This window comes from Lepus europaeus, chromosome 4, assembly GCF_033115175.1.
Source record: "Lepus europaeus isolate LE1 chromosome 4, mLepTim1.pri, whole genome shotgun sequence".
Taxonomy (NCBI): Eukaryota; Metazoa; Chordata; class Mammalia; order Lagomorpha; family Leporidae; genus Lepus; species Lepus europaeus.
In genome coordinates, this window is record NC_084830.1 from 110,258,755 (window position 1) to 110,277,187 (window position 18,433).

At 49.8% G+C, this 18,433-nt stretch overlaps 1 protein-coding gene across 2 annotated transcripts in view; it reads right to left on the minus strand.

Moving 5' to 3' along the window:
* KCNIP1 (potassium voltage-gated channel interacting protein 1) overlaps positions 1–18,433 on the minus strand; it is a 328,155-nt gene that overhangs the window by 277,767 nt on the left and 31,955 nt on the right. The window lies entirely within an intron of this gene.

Genomic DNA, 18,433 nt, shown 5'->3' on the forward strand with positions numbered 1-18,433 from the left:
CGAACGAGGGGCCTGCGCGGAGTCTGACACCTGGAGGTACCATGCGCTTCTGTCCCAATGACCCCGCAGAGGGCGCACCAGGCACATGCGTGCTCTGTCTCCCCAGTGGCATCTGGGAAAATGGAACATTCTGGAAAGGCAGCGTAGTGGCTGCTGCTGGGGAAGATGAGATGCGGATGCGCTAATTCCTCGGGGGAGAGTGATTTCCAGTTGTTCATTCCTCTATCCAATACATTTATTGGGTTTCTTTCTTATTACAGATTTATTACATGTGCATTGTGGGGAAGTTAGAGACTCCAGGTGTGCAGAAAGAAGCAATTACAAGTTAGGGGGCTCCCACTGTTCAGACAAAAACAGGGTTCACAAAACGCAATGATTCTGGGCTTTCCTGTTAAAATACATAGCTTCGATGTCTTTTTATGTCGCCACATATGGACAGATGGCATTTTGAACAGCTGCTTGTATACAGAAGCATCCCAATTTATTTTTTTAAAGATTTATTTATTTATTTGAAAGTCAGAGTTACACAGAGAGAGGAAAGGTAAGAGACAGAGAGAAAGGTCTTCCATCTGTTGGTTCACTCCCCAATTGACCGCAATGGCTGGAGCTGGGCAGATCTGAAGCCAGGAGCCAGGAGCTTCTTCTGGGTCTCCCATGTGGGAGCAGGGGTCCAAGGACTTGGACCATCTTCTACTGCTTTCCCAGACCATAGCAGAAAGCTGGGTAGGAAGTGGAGCAGCCGGGTCTCGAACCAGTGCCCATATAGGATGCCGTTGGTTTTAGACCAGGGCATTAACCCGCTGAGCCACAGTGTGCCCCCCCCCCCGCCAATTTACTTAAACTACTCTTCTCAGTAGAGATTCTTCCACATTCTATTTTTTGTAAGATTTATGTATTTATTCTAAAGGAAAAGAGAGAAAAGAGAGAGGCGAGAGGTCTTCCATCTGCTGGTTCACTCCCCAAATGAGTTCAACAGCCAGGTATGGGCAAGGCCAAAACCAGTAGCCAAGGACTCCATCCTGGTCTCCCGTGCAGGTGGCAGTGACTCAAGCACTTGGGCCATCTTTGGCTGCTTTCCTAGGCACGTGAGCAGGGAGCTGAATCTGAAGTAGAGCAGCTGTGACCAAAACTCTCCCTCATATGGGATGCCAGTGTCACAGGCGTTGGTTTAACCCGCTGTGCCACTACCTCGGCCCATGTGCTGAACAAGCCCACATCCCTGGATGCCTCTGTCCCTACTTAGGCTCAGTTCTCAGAGGTGGAACCTCAGTGGCAAAAAAGGGGAAGCTCCTTTTAGAAGATATTGTGACACATTCTACATTAACTTTCAAAATAAATAATTCTAGAGTTGGGGTGTAGACTTCTTGGTCAAACCTGGCTTAACGCACTTAGTGAATGTGGGCAAATCACGGAATCTCACTGGACCTCAGTTTGCCCCTGTAACGTGGGGATGCTAACGAGGACTGCAGTGACGACTGAATGAGCTATCCAGCCTGAGCTATCACGATTGTCAAACGTCTTCAAGAAATGCCACCAGGCATCTCCCCGATCGCCTCATCTTCCCCTGCATCCATTCCAGAACCTGGGGATAGAGAAGCAAATCAAGCCCTGCGCTCCAGGAAGCGTCCCCCGCTGTCTGTCCCCATCCGCCACTCTCCCGTCATTCGCACTGGCACCTTCATTCCTAGAACAATCTGAGCAGTAGCCACGGGAGGTGCTTTCCGATTTGGGAGAAGCCCTTACGTGAGCTCACCGCTTGGTCTTTACAACCCAGCGGCACAGACTTAGAGGCTAAGACTCAGCGCAGCCAAGGGCTGTGTCCCGGAGGGCGAGATGGAGCCATATTTGGGATGTGAGCCCATCTCTTCTAACTTCAGGCCTCGGGACCACACAGTCGCAGCCTAAGTGCTCTGATGTCTCAAGCGCACAGGGCTACGTTTAGAAAGGTTCCAATGGGACAGGAGATGGCCCCACTGGGTGGCAAGGCCAAGTGTGATTCATTTGAAAGTGCCCATCACAGCTCTGCCTCCTGACTGCAGCCAGCAGGAACCCAGGAGACCCAGGTTGGCTTTTTACCCACAAAGGTCCTACGGTTCTCCTGAGTCCTACCAGGATCACTTCTGCCAGGGAGCGAGAGTCCTGCCCTGCTCTGTTGGCTGGTGCTCATGCCAACACGTGTAGGTTGTGCATAAGCCACATGCCTGCAGATCCACCCCACTCCCGTCATCCAGGCATGTATTCCATGGAGCTTCGCTGAGCGCTCCCTGCATCCCACGTGCTGCTCTGGCCCCGGGGACGCAGACATGGGGGGAACCTTGCAGAGACCCTGAGTGCGAGCAGGAAGAGAAAACGCAAGGAGTCAGGGTGCCTGGCAGTCCTGCCCGCGCCCCAGGTGCCGCTAGAGGGCGCTGCGTGCCAGTTTTCTCAGTCCCCGACGCCGGCACTGCGGGATCTTTGGACGCGATTTGGGGTCATTTTGGTTTTTCTGAATTATGCAGCGAAATGTTTTGGACAAATCAAAGTTCTGGATCAAAGAGTTTGCACATTTTCAACGTGAGAGTCACTTCCTGAAAACCCAAAATCATTTGCCTCCTGCTACCTTGAATGTTCAGACTTAACTGCTGCCGCTTGTCCAGAGGAAAAATACTCCAGGTTTTTGGCCAGGCATTCAGGCTTCCTCCATCTGTCCCCAGCAGACTTCCCCCCTCTCTTCTCCTGTTGTTCCCCTGAGCAAAGTCCCCTGGCTTGGCCATCAGACACGGTGGTGAGCCCAAGAAAACCCAAAAAGCTAACACAGAAAGCAGCCGACCTGGCTGGGGGGGCCTAAGTTGGTTAACCTGCACTTGGTGAGCTGGTGAGAGGCTCGGGGCTGGGGTTCCTATCACTCACGGTCCTCAGTCCCTGCTGGCTCCCCAGCCACTTGTCTTCCCTCTCCATGGGATCCGACATCCACTCATTCACAAACCCGCACTGGCGCTCCGCTAAGCGCTGGGGGCCTCATCACGTGAAAACCTGGGCCCCAGCCCTTTGGGCGCACTCACCCTGGAACCTTCTGGTTCTCCGTCTGAATCCCTCCACCCCACTGGGATCCCTGAGAGCCTTCTCGGCCACCTTCCTGCCCACTCAGTTCCCGCTTCTGCCATCTCTATCACGTGGTCTCTGCCTCGAGTCTGGCCCTTGGCACCCGGCCTGTGGCAGTCACTAATGATTGGTGGGAAACCCAGTTTTCAGCTCTCCACCTAGCATAGGGTGTGGACTACATTTTTATATTCAATCCTTGCAACCTTCTGCTCACGTAGAAGTTGAGGTAGCACTTGTGTATTATATTGGGTTGTTGAAGATATGATCATTCTCACCTCTGCTCAAAAAAAAAAAAAAAAAAAAAGAAAGACTTACAGCACCTCCTCCTGGAAGTCCTCCAGGAATAATGCTGATCAGATTGACAGAGAGCCAGTGGCCTGCACATGTGCACACACACACACACTCATAATCCTCCCAGGCCGTCTTCTATAAGAACAGCTCTGTCTGCACAGTGGATGAGAAGTTGGTTTTTGAAAGCACAAACCCCTGGGTTTGTTTGAACTGTGGCTTTGCAATGCGTTGCCCACATGGCACCTCAGGGAGGCTCAGCTTCCTCACCTGCAAAATGGGCATCATATGGGTATGTGTGCCTCCCGGTGATGGGTCGAGGAGATGCCACGAGAAGAAGGGAGTGCGTGTCACTGAGCAGCTCTAGCACCAGGCAGGGGCACTGCAAGCCACGGTACATTAGCATCGCTGCCTGACTGGCCACTCGCTATTATCTGGGAGCTCCCTGAGGGTGGCACAGAGCTGGCATGGCCTCCTCTGAATTGCCAGTGCCTGTCAGTCTGGGACACAGAAAGGGCTTAATTGATGTGCGCTCATTGGGTGGGGGACCACCCGTGCTTGCTTTAAGAGAGAATCTGACAAATATGATCGGTGTTCATCCCAGATGAACACTGAGAACCCCCGGCACAGCATCTGTCAGAGCAGGAAGGCAGAACGTGGGAGTTGTTCAAGCCCCTGCCAGGGGTCCTGGTTCACGACCCTGCCATAAGCCAGCCTCAGACCCCTCCCCTTGGATTCCATTAAGTTCTTAATTTTCATCTGGAGCCAAACAATTTATATCCTCCCATTATAATTCAATTTTCTCTCTTCCTCCCAAAGCAGAGCAAGTTGCCCACAGAGATGTGGGCCATTGTTTGCATTTATAGCATCCTGATTAATCCAGCCCTGACCCCTGGGCTCCGGGCTCAGCCTGGGGAAACACGGCAGCTCCCTTTCCACAGGGCCTATTAAAATGACTTCCCTTTAATTGGTCCAAAGCCGACGATGAGCTAAAAAAGAAAATAAGAAGCTGGCCTTCCTGTTGCATTGCAGGGTGTGAGGAGGCCACTCGGGTGCACCTGCATTGTGTCTGCGAGCCCCTGGGTGGAGGAGTCGGCACCAAGGCTGGGGGGCAGGGAGGCAGGATGGCTGGCAGGGGGCTTGCGCCCTTCTGATGGCTTTGCCTGGGTTTCTGCAGCTTATGTTGGAGCTTAGAACAAAGCATGCGAAAATGGAAAACACTGTGGATTAAAATTAGACCATCAGCAAAACTGACCTATGCAAATATGGATCAAATGCTGCCGGTTAACCTTTTGGATACTAACGCTGGGGCTTTGAGCAATCACCATGCTTCAGACACTGATCTGAGCACTTCCAAGGATGAAGCCCTTGGACTCTCATGACCATCCAGATAAGGAACAGGTTATTTTCCCCATTCGCAGGTGAATGTGTGAGAGCATGCGACTTAACCAAGTCCGTAGATCTAAGCGGCAGACAGGGCCACAGCTGGCCTGTGTGAATCCTTGTGGACCTGGCATAAGACAGCTGTTCCTTGTGGAGGCTGCAAGGATCAGGGCTTTGTGACGGGGGCATGGGCTGGGCACCAGCCCACCCCGCCTCTTGGCCTAGAGTCCACCCAAACCCTACATGGCCGCCGCGGTGGCAGAGGTGGGATGGGAACCCAGGCTGAGTCTCCAGTCTGTGCATGTACCAGAGACGCAACCCTGCCTCTGGGCGCTTACTCCTGCGCACTCTGTCCCTGAGCTGAAAGCAAAGCTGGGAGACGAGTGACACCGCCTTGTTGGGTCGCTCAGGAGAGTTCACCAACGCCATCAAGACCCCAAGGGCAGCTTTATGAGGCCTTGAGCACAATCAGCCGACAACCACCGCCAACACTCGAGTTTTTATCTCCTGAATTATTCTGAGTGCTCTACCCGAATTCTTTCCCTTCCTCTGCCGCAGAAATTAGAAGTGATTCTTCTCCCATTTTATAGATGGGAAAACCGCGGCTCAGGGAAATTAAGCCACTTGGCTGAAGACATACAGCGGAGCAAGCTGTGACTCACCAAAGCCCACGCGTTCTGAGAGCCACCTCCCTAATTAAGATGTCACTGGTGAAGTCACCCTTGCCACCCCCTACTGGGGGCGGGAGGTGTTACGAGTGAGGACTCCATTTGCGCTTTAGATCTGCTCTGACGTGTTGGGCGCCCAAGCAGGAGTGTGACGCATTCCCAGAGGGAGAGCTGGTGCTAGGGGTGACAACTGGGAGGTTGCCCCGCCCTCAGGAAACAGAGCAAAGTGGAATGTGGCCTGTGCTCTGTGAGCCGCAGGGCCGCACTTTCTCAAGTGCGTGTGACATACGTGCGGTTCCCTGCGATGTTAACGCGCCTTGAAAGTTATTCACAGTCACCTTTAATTTGGGAAGCACTGGGTTGGCCATGGTGAGCTTTCCTTTCTCCACTGCAGAACTTCGCGGAACCTTCCCTCCCCTACTCTACACGACTCTCCACACACCGTGTCGCTTTAATTACCAGGAACCAGGCCGTGTAAGGTGCACCATTCACCCAGTAACTGTCTTCCCAGCCATCAGACATATTCACATTTAACATACAGTCATGCGCAGCGTGACGACGTGCCTGTCAAAGACAGACCACGTGTATGATGATGATCCCAGAAGATACGTCACTGAGCCATCCTTGCCTTAGCTGTGTCAGCACACTCCGCTGACGTCACACAATGACAAGCCAGTGGATGGAACATATCTCTCTCTCTCTCTCTCTCTGCCTTCCAAATACTTTCAGATAAATAAATAAATCTTTCAAAAGACATATAACATATAACCAGGCAGACAAAAGGAACTTACACACCTTAGACAGAAAATCGCCATTTTCCCACAAGCACCTAACAGAGGATCACGTATATAACTCGCAGATACATTGCATTTACTTTTCCCTCGGCTTCTGAAGTTTTCCTCGCTGAAGCTGTTCCAAAACCCCTCCCATGTCACACTGGGGAGAATTTTCTAGGGCATCCGGCCCACTAGGACTTTCTTCCCTTTCCAGCTGCCTGCTCCCTTTCCAGCTCTCTGGGGGGGGGGGGGGGTTTCCTCTGTGCCACCCACCTCTCCGGTCTAACTCTCCCTGCTCCTTCTCCAGAGGGGCAGGGGGAGAGGAGAGGAGACTCTGCGTGTCAGATAAAATCCCCGGTGCGGGGTGCGGAGAGAGCAGGCAGGTCACGTACATAAATCTTGTCCATCATCTTCCCACCCAGCACACACAAATAGCGTAGCGTAGAGTTCCTTGGTAGAACTGGCCCTACATGAAGGAGAAGCACCTCATCCGACTGATCCTTAACACATGTTTACTGAAATATAACTTACTGCTCTGTGACGGTGGTCACTTGACCTTTCTGATCACCAAATTTCTCTTCTGAAAATAAATGGAAAAATGAATAATATGACTAAGGAATAAATGAATGAATGACACTGTGGCTGCTGCGGCCAGCTGGCTAACAGGGTTGATGAGCACTCTCGCTACCTCCCAGAGTGTGGATTCCTGCTGAGAAGTAGCTGCCAAGTTCATGGACTGCATTTCCCAGTCCCCCTTGCAGCTCGGTGGGACCACGTGACAAGCCCTCACCAATAGGGCTGTGAGGCTAAGTAACGCTTGCTGTTGGTAAAGCATTTATATATCAGATGCTCAGTCCTCCACAGTCTCTCCCCTCCCCCCTGTCCCTCTCCTTCTGTAGCCTGCACTGGCTGGATAACTGAGTTCCAAGGTGACATCACAGTCTCAGATGGTGGAGTCACAGAATAGAAGGCATTCGATCACCCTAACAGCCACCTGAAGAGCCAGCAGCCAGGAACGTCCACGGCAGGTTTCCGTGAATGGGAGATCACGATTACTGGGTAAAGTCCACGAAATTGTGGCATAGGGATGGGCCCTTGGTGCGATGGTTAAGACGCACATTAAGATGCCTGAATTCCAGATTGGGTGCCTGGATTCATGTCCTAGCTCCCTTCCCCACTCCAGTGTTCTTTGATTCCTCCCGGGGGTGTTTGCTCAAGTGTTTGTGTCCCTGCCACCCACCTAGAAGATCCTGATTGAGTTCCTGGCTCCCAGGCACTGGGGGGGAGAGTGAACCAGCATATGGGAGATCTCTGTCTCTCAAAAACTGCTGGAGGGTGGTTGCAGTAGATAATTCATCCTGGGCCATTCACCTCCTTCCTGGAGTTGTCATGTAGTGTGAGGGTAGGGGCTTGAATGGAAATCCCCAGAAAGAAATCCACGGCCAAATCCCTGGAACTTGTGAATAAGATCTTAGCAGGAAAAAAGAATCTTGGCAGGTGCAATTAAATTAGGGATCTTGAGGTCATCTCGGACTACCTGGCTGGGCCCCAAATCCGATTGTGGGTGGCTCTGGGAGAGGCAGAAGAGGGGATGACACTGACAGAAAAGGGGGAGGCCGTGTGGAGACAGGCAGAGATGGGAGTGGAACGGCCACACGCTGGGGACTTGCAGGAGGCCGGGAAGGGTTCCCCCCTCAGAGCCATCCAAGGAGCACGGCTCGTCCACAGCTTGATTTTGAACTTTGCGCCTCCACTAGTGTGAGAGAATAGATTCCTATTATTTTAAACCATGCAGTTTGTGGTAATTTGTGAAAGCAACACCACGAAGCCGCTGTAGGTGAGGTAGGTGCCAGCACAGGGCTCTGCAGGAAGGCACTCAGTGGATGGGGAATTCTAAAATAAAACAGGGACCAGTGTTGTGGCACAGCAGGTTAAACCACTGCCCACTATGCCAGCATCCCATATGAGTGCTGGTTCAAGTCCTGGCTGCTCCACTTCTAATCCCTGCTAATGCACCTGGGAAAGTAGCAGAAGATGGCCTGCGTGCTTGGTTCCCTGCTTTCCGTGTTGGAGTTCCAGGCTCCTGGCTTTGGGCTGGCCCAGCCCCAACCATCGAGGCCATCTTGGGGATTGAAATAGCAGATGGAAGACCTCTCTCTCTCTTTGCATTTCAGCCTTTCAGGTAAATAATCTTTTAAAAAGATAAAATACACCAACATTTTTTGCCTCTCCACTTCCCTCCTTAGAGACAGGATCTTCTGGGAGACGGTGCCCCCTGGAGAGAAGGCACAAATCAAATCTGCTTTGTTAACTCTCTGAGAAAATTCTGGTGAAGCTTGCAATAATATTTGTACTGAGAGTAAATGCGGACTTGGAGCTTTGTGGGAATAATCTTATTATTTATGGATGACACACACACATTTTCATTAATGTGTTACAAAAAGTATTAAAAAGCTTCTCTCTGCAGTGTCTTTTTGGAAAAAAAATTCCCTTTTTTTTTTTTTTTTTTTTTTTTTTTGCTTGAGAGAAAGAGAGAAACTTCCATAGGTTGTTGCATTCCCCAAATGCCCACCACGGCAAGTTCAAACCCAGAAGCTGGGGACTTAATCCATGTCTCCTATATGGGGGGGCAGGAAAAAAACTGCTCTGGGCCATCGCCCCTGCTTCTCAGAGTCTGCATTCGCAGGGAGCTGAAATCAGGAGTAGAGCCAGGCCTGGCACCCAGGCTCCCTGGCGTGGGATGCAGGTGTCCCAAACGTCTGTCCCTGCAGCTGTCTCTTTTAAATGGCTGCAGCAGGTCGCTCCTGGGACTGCCACCCTCTGAGCTAAGGAAGAATCAACCTAATCCCAAGATTCTGGTTCAGAACGAGTCGTTGGCTCAGGGTTGGCCAAGACTGTTGGGAGGGCCATTTTGAGACCTAACCCTGGCTGAAGTCTAAGAGAGGGTCTTGGGAAACCCTCTCAGCTCCTGCTGACCAATGCTGTGATGTGGCCAACAGAGGGGAGGCTAAGGGCTGGAGATGTATGCCCAGGAGGTCCCCAAGTCGAATGTGGCTTCTTACATTGAGACAGACTCGAACATTAGTTCTCCACTCACACTGTCTGTATTTCAAGTGTTCAGTAGACGTATGTGGCTAGTGGCTGCCATGTTGGACTGCTCAAAGTTATAGAACATCTCCACCATCATAGAACATTCCGTTAAACCACGCTGCTCAGGCAAGAAGAAGTGAGTTTCAACTTTGTAAGTTACCATCACTGACCTTGGCACATTTACAAGGGTACTTCAAAAAGTTCATGGAAAATAGAACCAAAAAGTTAGTTTTATTTTGATGCAAAAAACTTTCAAATCCATGCATAGTTTTTCATACTCACTTACATGATCTTGTTGAAATACCCTTGTATCTGATGAATTGTTATAGATCCATGAAACATTACTCTGTAAAACAATATCACAGAAGTGAGAAAGCATTTCTATTTAGAGTTATACAGTATATTCCTAAATTCGTTTTCAGAAAGCCCTTGTATCTATCTTTAGAATATAACCCACCAATAATATGACAGTGTTTTCCTTGGGATGCTGGACTTTTATTGGTTTCTGCTCTCTTTTTACGTTTTTTGTGCTTTCAAATTCTCTACAACTTGCCTCAATCAAGTTGTGACTAGAAGACACTACGCATGCAGAAAGTTGTAGTCTTCTCTGGTACCTCAGAGCCCTTTGAGGGCTGACACGCTGTGACTCAGCAAAGGATTTGAGAGCAGAGCCTGTTAATAGCCTTGTAGGGAGCTTGGGAGGGACCCTGTCCTGGCAAGACACCCACGAAAGTGGCTGGTGAAGATGGAGACGCTGAATCTTGGAGTCATTTGCTCCAACCACACACATGAGACGTGCAGCAAACACATGCTAAAAGACCGAGCGAATGAATCCATGAGTTCACATGTGCCAGGCACGGTGAGAATTGTGTTCTTTCTTCCTTTGAAACTTTAAAAAAGGAAATTTGGGACAAATATGAGGGCTTTTCTCCAAGTTCATGAAAATGCATATTTTGAGAAAACTCTTCATGGATTAAATTTTTTGCATCAGATTATATTCATATTAGCATCTTATAACACATCTGAATGGGCTCTAATTTGTGATACTAAGAAGGACAAGACATTAATTTGAGAACAGCCCCTATTGGAGGAATATGAATTCTGCTAAAATTGAGGCAAGAACAAAAATCTACTTTATGCTGAAGTTTGGAAGAACAGTGAAATCATTGGTGCTTTTGAAGGGTTTATGGGAACAATACTCCAAATCAATCAGTGGTTTACAAAGGGATAACTCATTTTAGGAAGGGATGAGACAATATTAAAGATCAAGCCTCTGGTGGCAGACCATCCACCTCAATTTGGGAGGAAAAATTAATCTTGTTCATGCCCTAATTGGAGAGGACCAGCAATTAACAGCAGAAACAATAGCCAACACCTGCGTGTCTCATCGGCTTCTTCATATACAATTCTGACAAACTACACAGTAGACTTTCTGTTCAAACGAGGCCAACACGGTCGTACCTGGGTCAGCTAAGGACAAAAGCAGAGACTCCCAGGGGAATTTCAAACACGTGGGATCAAGATCCTGAAGCATTTCTTTCAAGAATGATAACAAGAAATAGAGCATGGTTTACCAGTACCGCCCTGAAGGCAAGGCACAACAAAAGCAATGGCTGCCAAGAGATCAAAGTGGGCCTATGAAAGCCACAGTGGATAGGTCCACAGCAAAGGTCATGGCACCAGTCTGGGGGATGCTCAAGACATTTGGCTTATTTATATTCTGGAGGGCCAAAGAAAAGCAACGTTTGCTCACGTTAAGTGTGCTTCACCTGAGAGTCCCTCGTGACAATGCTCCTGCTCCTTCTTGTTAACCAATGGGACATTAGGGGGCCGGCGCTGTGGCATAACAGGTGCGGCTACCGCCTGCAGTGCCGGCATCCCATGTGGGTGCCGGTTGGAGTCTCGGCTACTCCACTTCCAATCCAGCTCTCTGCTATGGCCTAGGAAAGCAGTGGAACATGATCCAGGTCCTTGGGCCCCTGCACCTGCGTGGGAGACCAGGAGGAAGCTCCTGGTTTCAAACTGGTGCAACTCCTGCCATAGTGGCCATTTGGGGAGTGAGCCAGCGGATGGAGGACTTTCTCTCTCTCTCTCTCTCTCTCTCTCTCTCTGCCTCTGCCTCTCTGTAATTCTGCCTTTCAAATAATAATAAATTGTTAAAAAAAAATGGGAAATTTTGTGAGAATTTTGGTGAGAAATCATTGGGCATCCACCATACAGTCCTGATTGGGCTCCTTCTGACTTCTTTTTGTAACTGGTCATATTTTTAAAGGCACCCATCTTTCTTCAGTTAGTGATGTGAGAATGTCTACATTCATGTGTTAAATCCTCCAGGATCTCAGTTCTTTAGAGATGGTTTAAACGACTGGTATCATTGCCTACAAGAATATCTTATATTTGATGAAATTGTGTTTGGAAATACTTTATATATGGTGTTGTATCTGTTAATTGCATTTTTCTATGACTGTTTTTGAAGTCCATTTGTAAAATACTTTTCTTTCCATATGCATAAGAAGGACTGTTCTATCTTGCTAAGAATTTAAGAAAAGCAAATTAAAGCTGGGATAAAAGATTTTCCCCCCAGCCAATAAGTACACATTCTAAATTTAATAGTGTCAACTACAGTCATCCCTCAGCATCCAAGGAGGATTGATGCCGGGACCACTTGTGGAAACCAAAATTCACAGATGTTCAAATCCCTTAGACGAGTATAAAACGGCATAGTATTTGCATAGAACCCACACACATCCTCTTGTATACTTTAAATCATCTCTAGATAGCTTAGAATACCTAATGCATGTAAATACTATGTAAATAGTTGTTAGGCTGTGTTCTTTAGGGAAAAATGACAGGAAAAATCTTGCACATGCTCAGTACGGGTGCATTTTTCCCTTGGATATTTTCAATTCTCTCTTGGTTGAATCCATGGATGCAGAGCTTATGGATCCGCGGGCTGACTGTTAGAAGATGCCTGGAATCAGTCATTCTCATTCATCAGCTGTGAGACTGTGGCCTGGATAAACATTCTGGGGAAAAGTGTGCAATGCGTATCATGATTTTATAGACGTAGAAACCATTGGCCCTAGACTTTTGACTTGGAGGTCTGATCCTTATTGTAGGGAAATAATTAGAAATGCGCAGCTTACACAGGGAATATTAATGAAACATTGCTTATGTAACCTGTTTCCTCAGCTCTCTCCGGCCTGAGGCTACAAACGAGTAATCTTAACTTGGAGGTACAAACGCTTTGGCTCAGGGGCCCTAAAGGTACAGCTTTCAGCCCCCCACCCATATCTTCCTGGCAGCTGGCAGGGAGTCTCCCACATGCTGAGGCTCTCTTTGCACTGCTTTGCTTGTTGGTTCTCCTGCCCCAAAGCCGCGTCCCATCTGTAGAGAGAGGGGCTGACATCTGGGGCGTCCCTCCAGACCACTCTTCAGCCCACTGCGTGCCCTGAGCCACAAACTCCTCGCTCCCAGCTGGATTTAGCCAAGGGGAATGAGGTCTCCAAAGAAGGATCCCAAGCAAGTGAGGTCGGCTGTTGGGGCACAGCTGCCTCCCTGAGCGACTCCCCAGGCTGGGGTGTCCTCTCTCCAGGAGACTCCTCTGCGCCCCACCCCCCCAGCCTAGCCCCTCATGCATTGCACTCTCCCCTACTGCTTCCTCCACACTCTTCATGCCTAACACCCCCTCAGCCTGCCCCACGCAAGTGCCCCTTCTGAAGTGGTGCAGGCAAAACAGGAAAACGCAAGCAAAAGGCCAGATTTGTGCTGCTTGTGGATGTTCACAGTGTAAGCAGGGATTCTGAGCTCCTGATGGCTCAGCAGCAGGCCTGCAGAGGCTCTCAGCAAGTCAGGATGAACCTGCTCCAGCACACCAAGGCCCCCTCCCTCCTGGCCCCGAATTCTGCTGCACCTGCCGTTGGGGCCACTGCCCAAGGCAAGAGCCAAGCAGAAGTGGAGAGGATCACATTGTGAGTCCAAAATCGGCATCACTGCTTGTTCTGAATGCCACAAGCCCCCAGAGCTGGCTCCCAACATGTGTACGTGTGAGTGTGTGAATGAGTGTATATGGGTGTGTATGTGCGTGTGTGGCTTGGGCCAGGGCAGAGCTAGGAAATCACCCCGTAATGCCACCATCTTCCATTTCTGTAATTCTTCATTTCTGTCCCCAGGCTTAGTCCTGAGCTCTGTCCTTAGAGACCCTATGTTCCTTGTATCTGTCAATTCATGAGAATGACAGCTGGGTGTGGGTGCAGGCAGGGTGGATGGGGAGACGAGAGACAGGTCCTCTGATCAGCAGATGCAACACTGATTTCTGTTAAACACAAACCAGCAACCAAGCAAGCACCATTCCTAGCTGTTCAACAACACGGCTTTGGTGAGATTTATTACAGCTTAGCCGTAAATGGAAACTACAATCTCCCTAGAACAAGGTTTTATGACATAAGAAAATGATTGCAATACTGTTACAATAGAAACCCCAACTAAACTGCAGCACCAGCAAAGCTCCAAGAGTCAGTGTTTATGTCTCTGGGTGCTGGAGCTGTGACGGTGAATAAGAAGAGCTATGATTCAAACCTGACCAAGAGCTGCGCTCTGGTGGGGGCGGTGGGCGGGGGGCATGTTAGTAGAAGATGCAGATAAATCGAGGTAGAATCCCCAGGGAGAGGAAGTGTGCTGGGGAGCTGCTTGCAGTGGCTCTGAGCGTCCTGAACCAGAGCACTGACCCGCCCAGGAGGCGACCGAAGGGGCTAAGGGGACAGGAGGTGAGGCACAGCACTCAGGACCCAGTCTCGTGGAAAAGGAAGCCAGAATCAGGAAGCACGCACTATGGAAGGAGCAGCACGGGTCCCTCTTGAGTGTTTGCAAGGACACACGCCACTCTGAGCAGCGATTCTCCCGGGAGGTAGCATCCTGCCTCATCTCCCTCCCTCCCCTGTACCTACACACGGAGCAGCGTTTCCACAGATCCGGGATGCTGCTGCCGCAAGGGAGGGCGGAACAAGGGGACTCTACTGCACTGGAGGCCAGCTGCACGCTGCATTTAGTGACTCCTCTCCTCGCTTCCAAGAGGAAGTGCAAGCCGCTTACAACTATGTTAGCAATATAGCAGGCTAAAATACTTTGTCAGACGGTGACAAGAGTCAGATAGAGAAGAGGGAGCACCCTTACCGTGTGCTTTGGCCTGTCTGGGCTCGCCATTTAGTTCTTCTGTTAAAAAGATTTATTTATATTTATTTACTTATTTATTTTGAAAGCATTACAGAGAGAGAGAGAGAGAGAGAGAGAGATCTTCCATCTGTTGATTCCACGATGGCCACTGCTGGGCCAGGCCAAAGACAAGAGCCAGGAACAACATCCAGAACTCCTACATGGGTGGCAGGAATCCAAACACTGAGCCATCTTCTGTTGCTTTCCTCAGGCCATTAGCAGGGAGCTGGATTGGAAGTGGAGCAGCCGGTTCTCAAACCAGCGCCCATATGGGAGGCTTGTGGGATGCTAGCTTAGCAAGTGGCAGCTTTACCTACTACGCCATAGCACTGGCCCTGCCACTTAGTTCTGACACTGACATTGAATTTTGCTGTTACACTTTGTTTTCCCAAATTTAGGGAAAAAAATCTTCCATTGTTATTTTCTTTGCCCTTTGTTACAATAGTCTCCCATTACACGTTGGGGGGGAGAGTGTACATTCTGAGACCCCCCATTTCCTCCTGAAATTGAGGGAGGAGAGAAACAAACTTTTTACACATTATGTTTTATCCTATGCACGTGAGAGTCTTATGATAAAGTTTAATTATACATTAGGCACAGTAAGGGAGTAGCAATAATAACTCCTAATAAAATAGAATAATTATAACAATAGATGGTAATAAACATGATTTAAAATGTATAATTGTTTCTTTCTGGAATGGCTCTGTACTCTCCTTTCAAGTGCATTTTCTTTTCTGTTTTGCATTTTTGCAGCTTTAGAATTCTAAATCCCCTCCCCACAGGGAAAGGGCCCCTTTTTGCTCAGCTCTGCACAGTGAGGCATTTGGAGTCTGCACAGCAGGTGCACCAACGGCTATAAACCAGTCACTTCCCCAGGACAGAGGGTGACTCGCACGCTCTGCCCGGCACTCAGAGTGACACACACCCTGCATGGGCCCAAGATGCAGTTGCCAATATGATTTATGGGAGTTATTTTCCCAAGTGTCGGCAGAGACTAGATGTTGATTCAAAAGGGCTTAAGTGGCTGTATAACCCAGGAAGGGACAGAGACCAAGAATAGGATGTGTGCAGCATCTGGAACGGACATCACAAGAAAGCCTGATCCTCTGGAAAACTGCTTCCAAGGGAGCTGTAGGGGGCACAGGGACAGGGCAGGGCAGTGGAGTCACTGGGCACAGGTTCAAATCCAGGCTCCATCACGTCCCATACTAGGGCCGTGGACTTGGGCACATCACGTGACCTGATATGTTCTCAGAAAGAACTAGACATTTTGTGGAGAGGAAGGTACTCACGTGTGTGTGTGTGTGTGTGTAGAGCAGACCCCTGTGTCTGTGGGGCATGTGTTCTGAGATACCCAGTGGGTGCCTGAGACTATGGAAGGAACCGAATGCAAAGTAATGCTGTGTTTTTCCTATCTGTACTAACTTTCGATAAAGTTTAATTTATAAACTAGACACAATAAAAGATTAATAGCAATGGTTACTAATAAAATAGAACACATGTAACATGTGCTGTAATAAAAGTTATTTATAACTTACGCATTGTTTATTTCTGGAATATGCAATGTAATATTTTGAGACCACGGTTGACCATGGGTAGCTGAAACCACAGGAAGAGAAGTCGTGGAGCGGAGGGAGCTGCCTGCCCATGTATGTGCATGTGAACATGCACGTATTCCTATAGGTGGTCACATGTATGCAGGTGTGTGTGGCTCATGCTCTAGCACGTCATAGAACCTCCATGAACAAAAGTACTCTCCCCTTTGTGCATAGCATGTGGCCTGATAGAGAGGCAGATACAGCATTTCGGAACTACCCCCTGTTCTGCACAGTAATCTCAGTTCTCTCACTCTCCCTGGGTCAACGCTGCCACTATGACCAGCACCAGTAACAGTTCCTCTTTCAAATCACTTATAACACATTCCAGCTGCCTAGGACTGCATAACAAATAGCCAAAAACGCGGAGGCATGGAACATCCATTTATTCTGCTCATGGTTTTGTGGATTGGGAATTCAGAGATAGCCCAGAGACCTGGCTTGTCTGTGCTCTGTGGTCTGTGAGGCCTCAGCTGGGAGACTCAACGGCTGGGGGCTGGAGCCATCTGCAGGCTCACTCACTCCCAAGTCTGGTGAGAGATGCCAGCTGCTGGCTGAGACCTGAACTGAGGCTGGTGAGCCGGATACATGGCCTCTGCTTCCTGCCATCTTTGACTGCTTCCAAGGGAAATGTCCCAGGAGAGTGCCTCCCTGCTTATGACCTTGGAAGCTGGGCTGTGTCACTACCACCACATCCTGTGGACAAGGAAGCCACAAAGCTCTGCCTAGGCTGAAGGGAAGGGCACCTACAGGCGCCCTGGAGGGGGCAGTGGTGAGGTCACGTTGTGAAAAGAGCTCATAGGATGGGTTGCAGTCTGGCATGGGCATATTTAGAAACACCAGCTCCAAACCACAGATGAGGCCACTCATTCCTCCAAATCTCTCATTCCTCCAAAAACACTGAGGGTGTAGACAGAATGATCTCCATGTTAGGGATGAGGCACTGAGGCTCAGAGAGGCGACGTAACTTACCTTGGGCAACTTATTCATTCTGTCTGAATGTCAGTTAACCCCTCTGTAAAATGGGTCCAAACCGCCACCTGCCTGGGTACTGTCAGCCTGCAGTGCTCATTACCCTGTGGGTTGTTGGAAGCTTGAAGGTGAAGAGGAAATGTTTTGGTATCTTTAATGAGAAGCATCCATGTTTATTGTTGTGGCATCACTATTTCCTTGCCTGCCACCTGCAGGCATCTGTCATACACAACCACACAGCCAACAAAGAACCCAGGTTTTAACCACATACCCCCACCTCCATCCCAAGAGCAAGGTTAAACAATGTGCTTTGGTTGTGGCTTATTGAGGTACAGCAGAATAGCCTGCAACCCCTTCCCAGCCTGGAACAATACTTTGGGGAGAATGCTAATGTTTGTTTATGAATTCCAAACGAGTAGCCCTCCATAGCTCATTACGGGCAAGCCGCCGTTGGCTCACACTTAGAAACGGCAAACGGCTGCCTAGGGTCTCTCTGCCCCGAGGGACTGGAGGGAGGGCTGGCACTTCCCGATTCCTGCTCGGGCCCCAGGAGGACTTCTCCAGCCCAGAAGCAGGCCAAGGACCATCTGCATAGTTGGGGCCAGGGAAGGGAATGAATGCTGGACAGCATGCCTGCGAGGCCTCAGGGGCTGTTCTCATTTCCCAGCCTGATGGCCGCTTCACAGCAGCCAGAGGCAGGAGTGGGGTTGAGGGGAGCCCAGGCAGCAGGGCTGGGAGCCAGGAGAGCTCGGGGTTCCTGCAGAACCTCAGGCAGTTGGTGCCCGTATGATGGAGATGAGCTGTCATGTGTTAGGGCAGCCCCAGGGTCAGCAGAGGCGGCCTGGGCTTTGCGATCGGGAAGGACCAGCTTGGCTGGCGCTATGGCCGGCAGGACACAGTAACCTTAGACATGGTACTTGTAGGCCCCGAACCTGTTTCCTGTTTGGGTCACTGGGGTCGAGTGAGCTACCCTCCAGCACCACCTGGATCCTTGTGTGAGGCCCAGCAGGTGGGTTTACTGAGCTTCAGCCCCCACAACTTCCACTTGACGGATGACAGAACAGGGAGGCCTGGATCACGGGGTGCCCCTGGTGCCTGTGCTCACCCATCTTACTGACAGGAGCGATTCTCCGCTGGGAGGCCTGGGAGGCCTGGGAGGCCTGGCCCAGCAGCTGTCCCCGCCCATGGCTGGCTGGAAGCACCTACAGAGCTCAGTGCTCTCGGCTTCAGCCAGGCTGGTTCTTGAAGTTGCGTTCTCTCCCCTTGCCCTAAATCCCCTCATCTTTAACCCTCACCGCTACAGGGAGCAAAGGCAATTTTTAAATTAAATTTTATTTTATTTATTTGAAAGGCAGAGAAAGACAGAGAC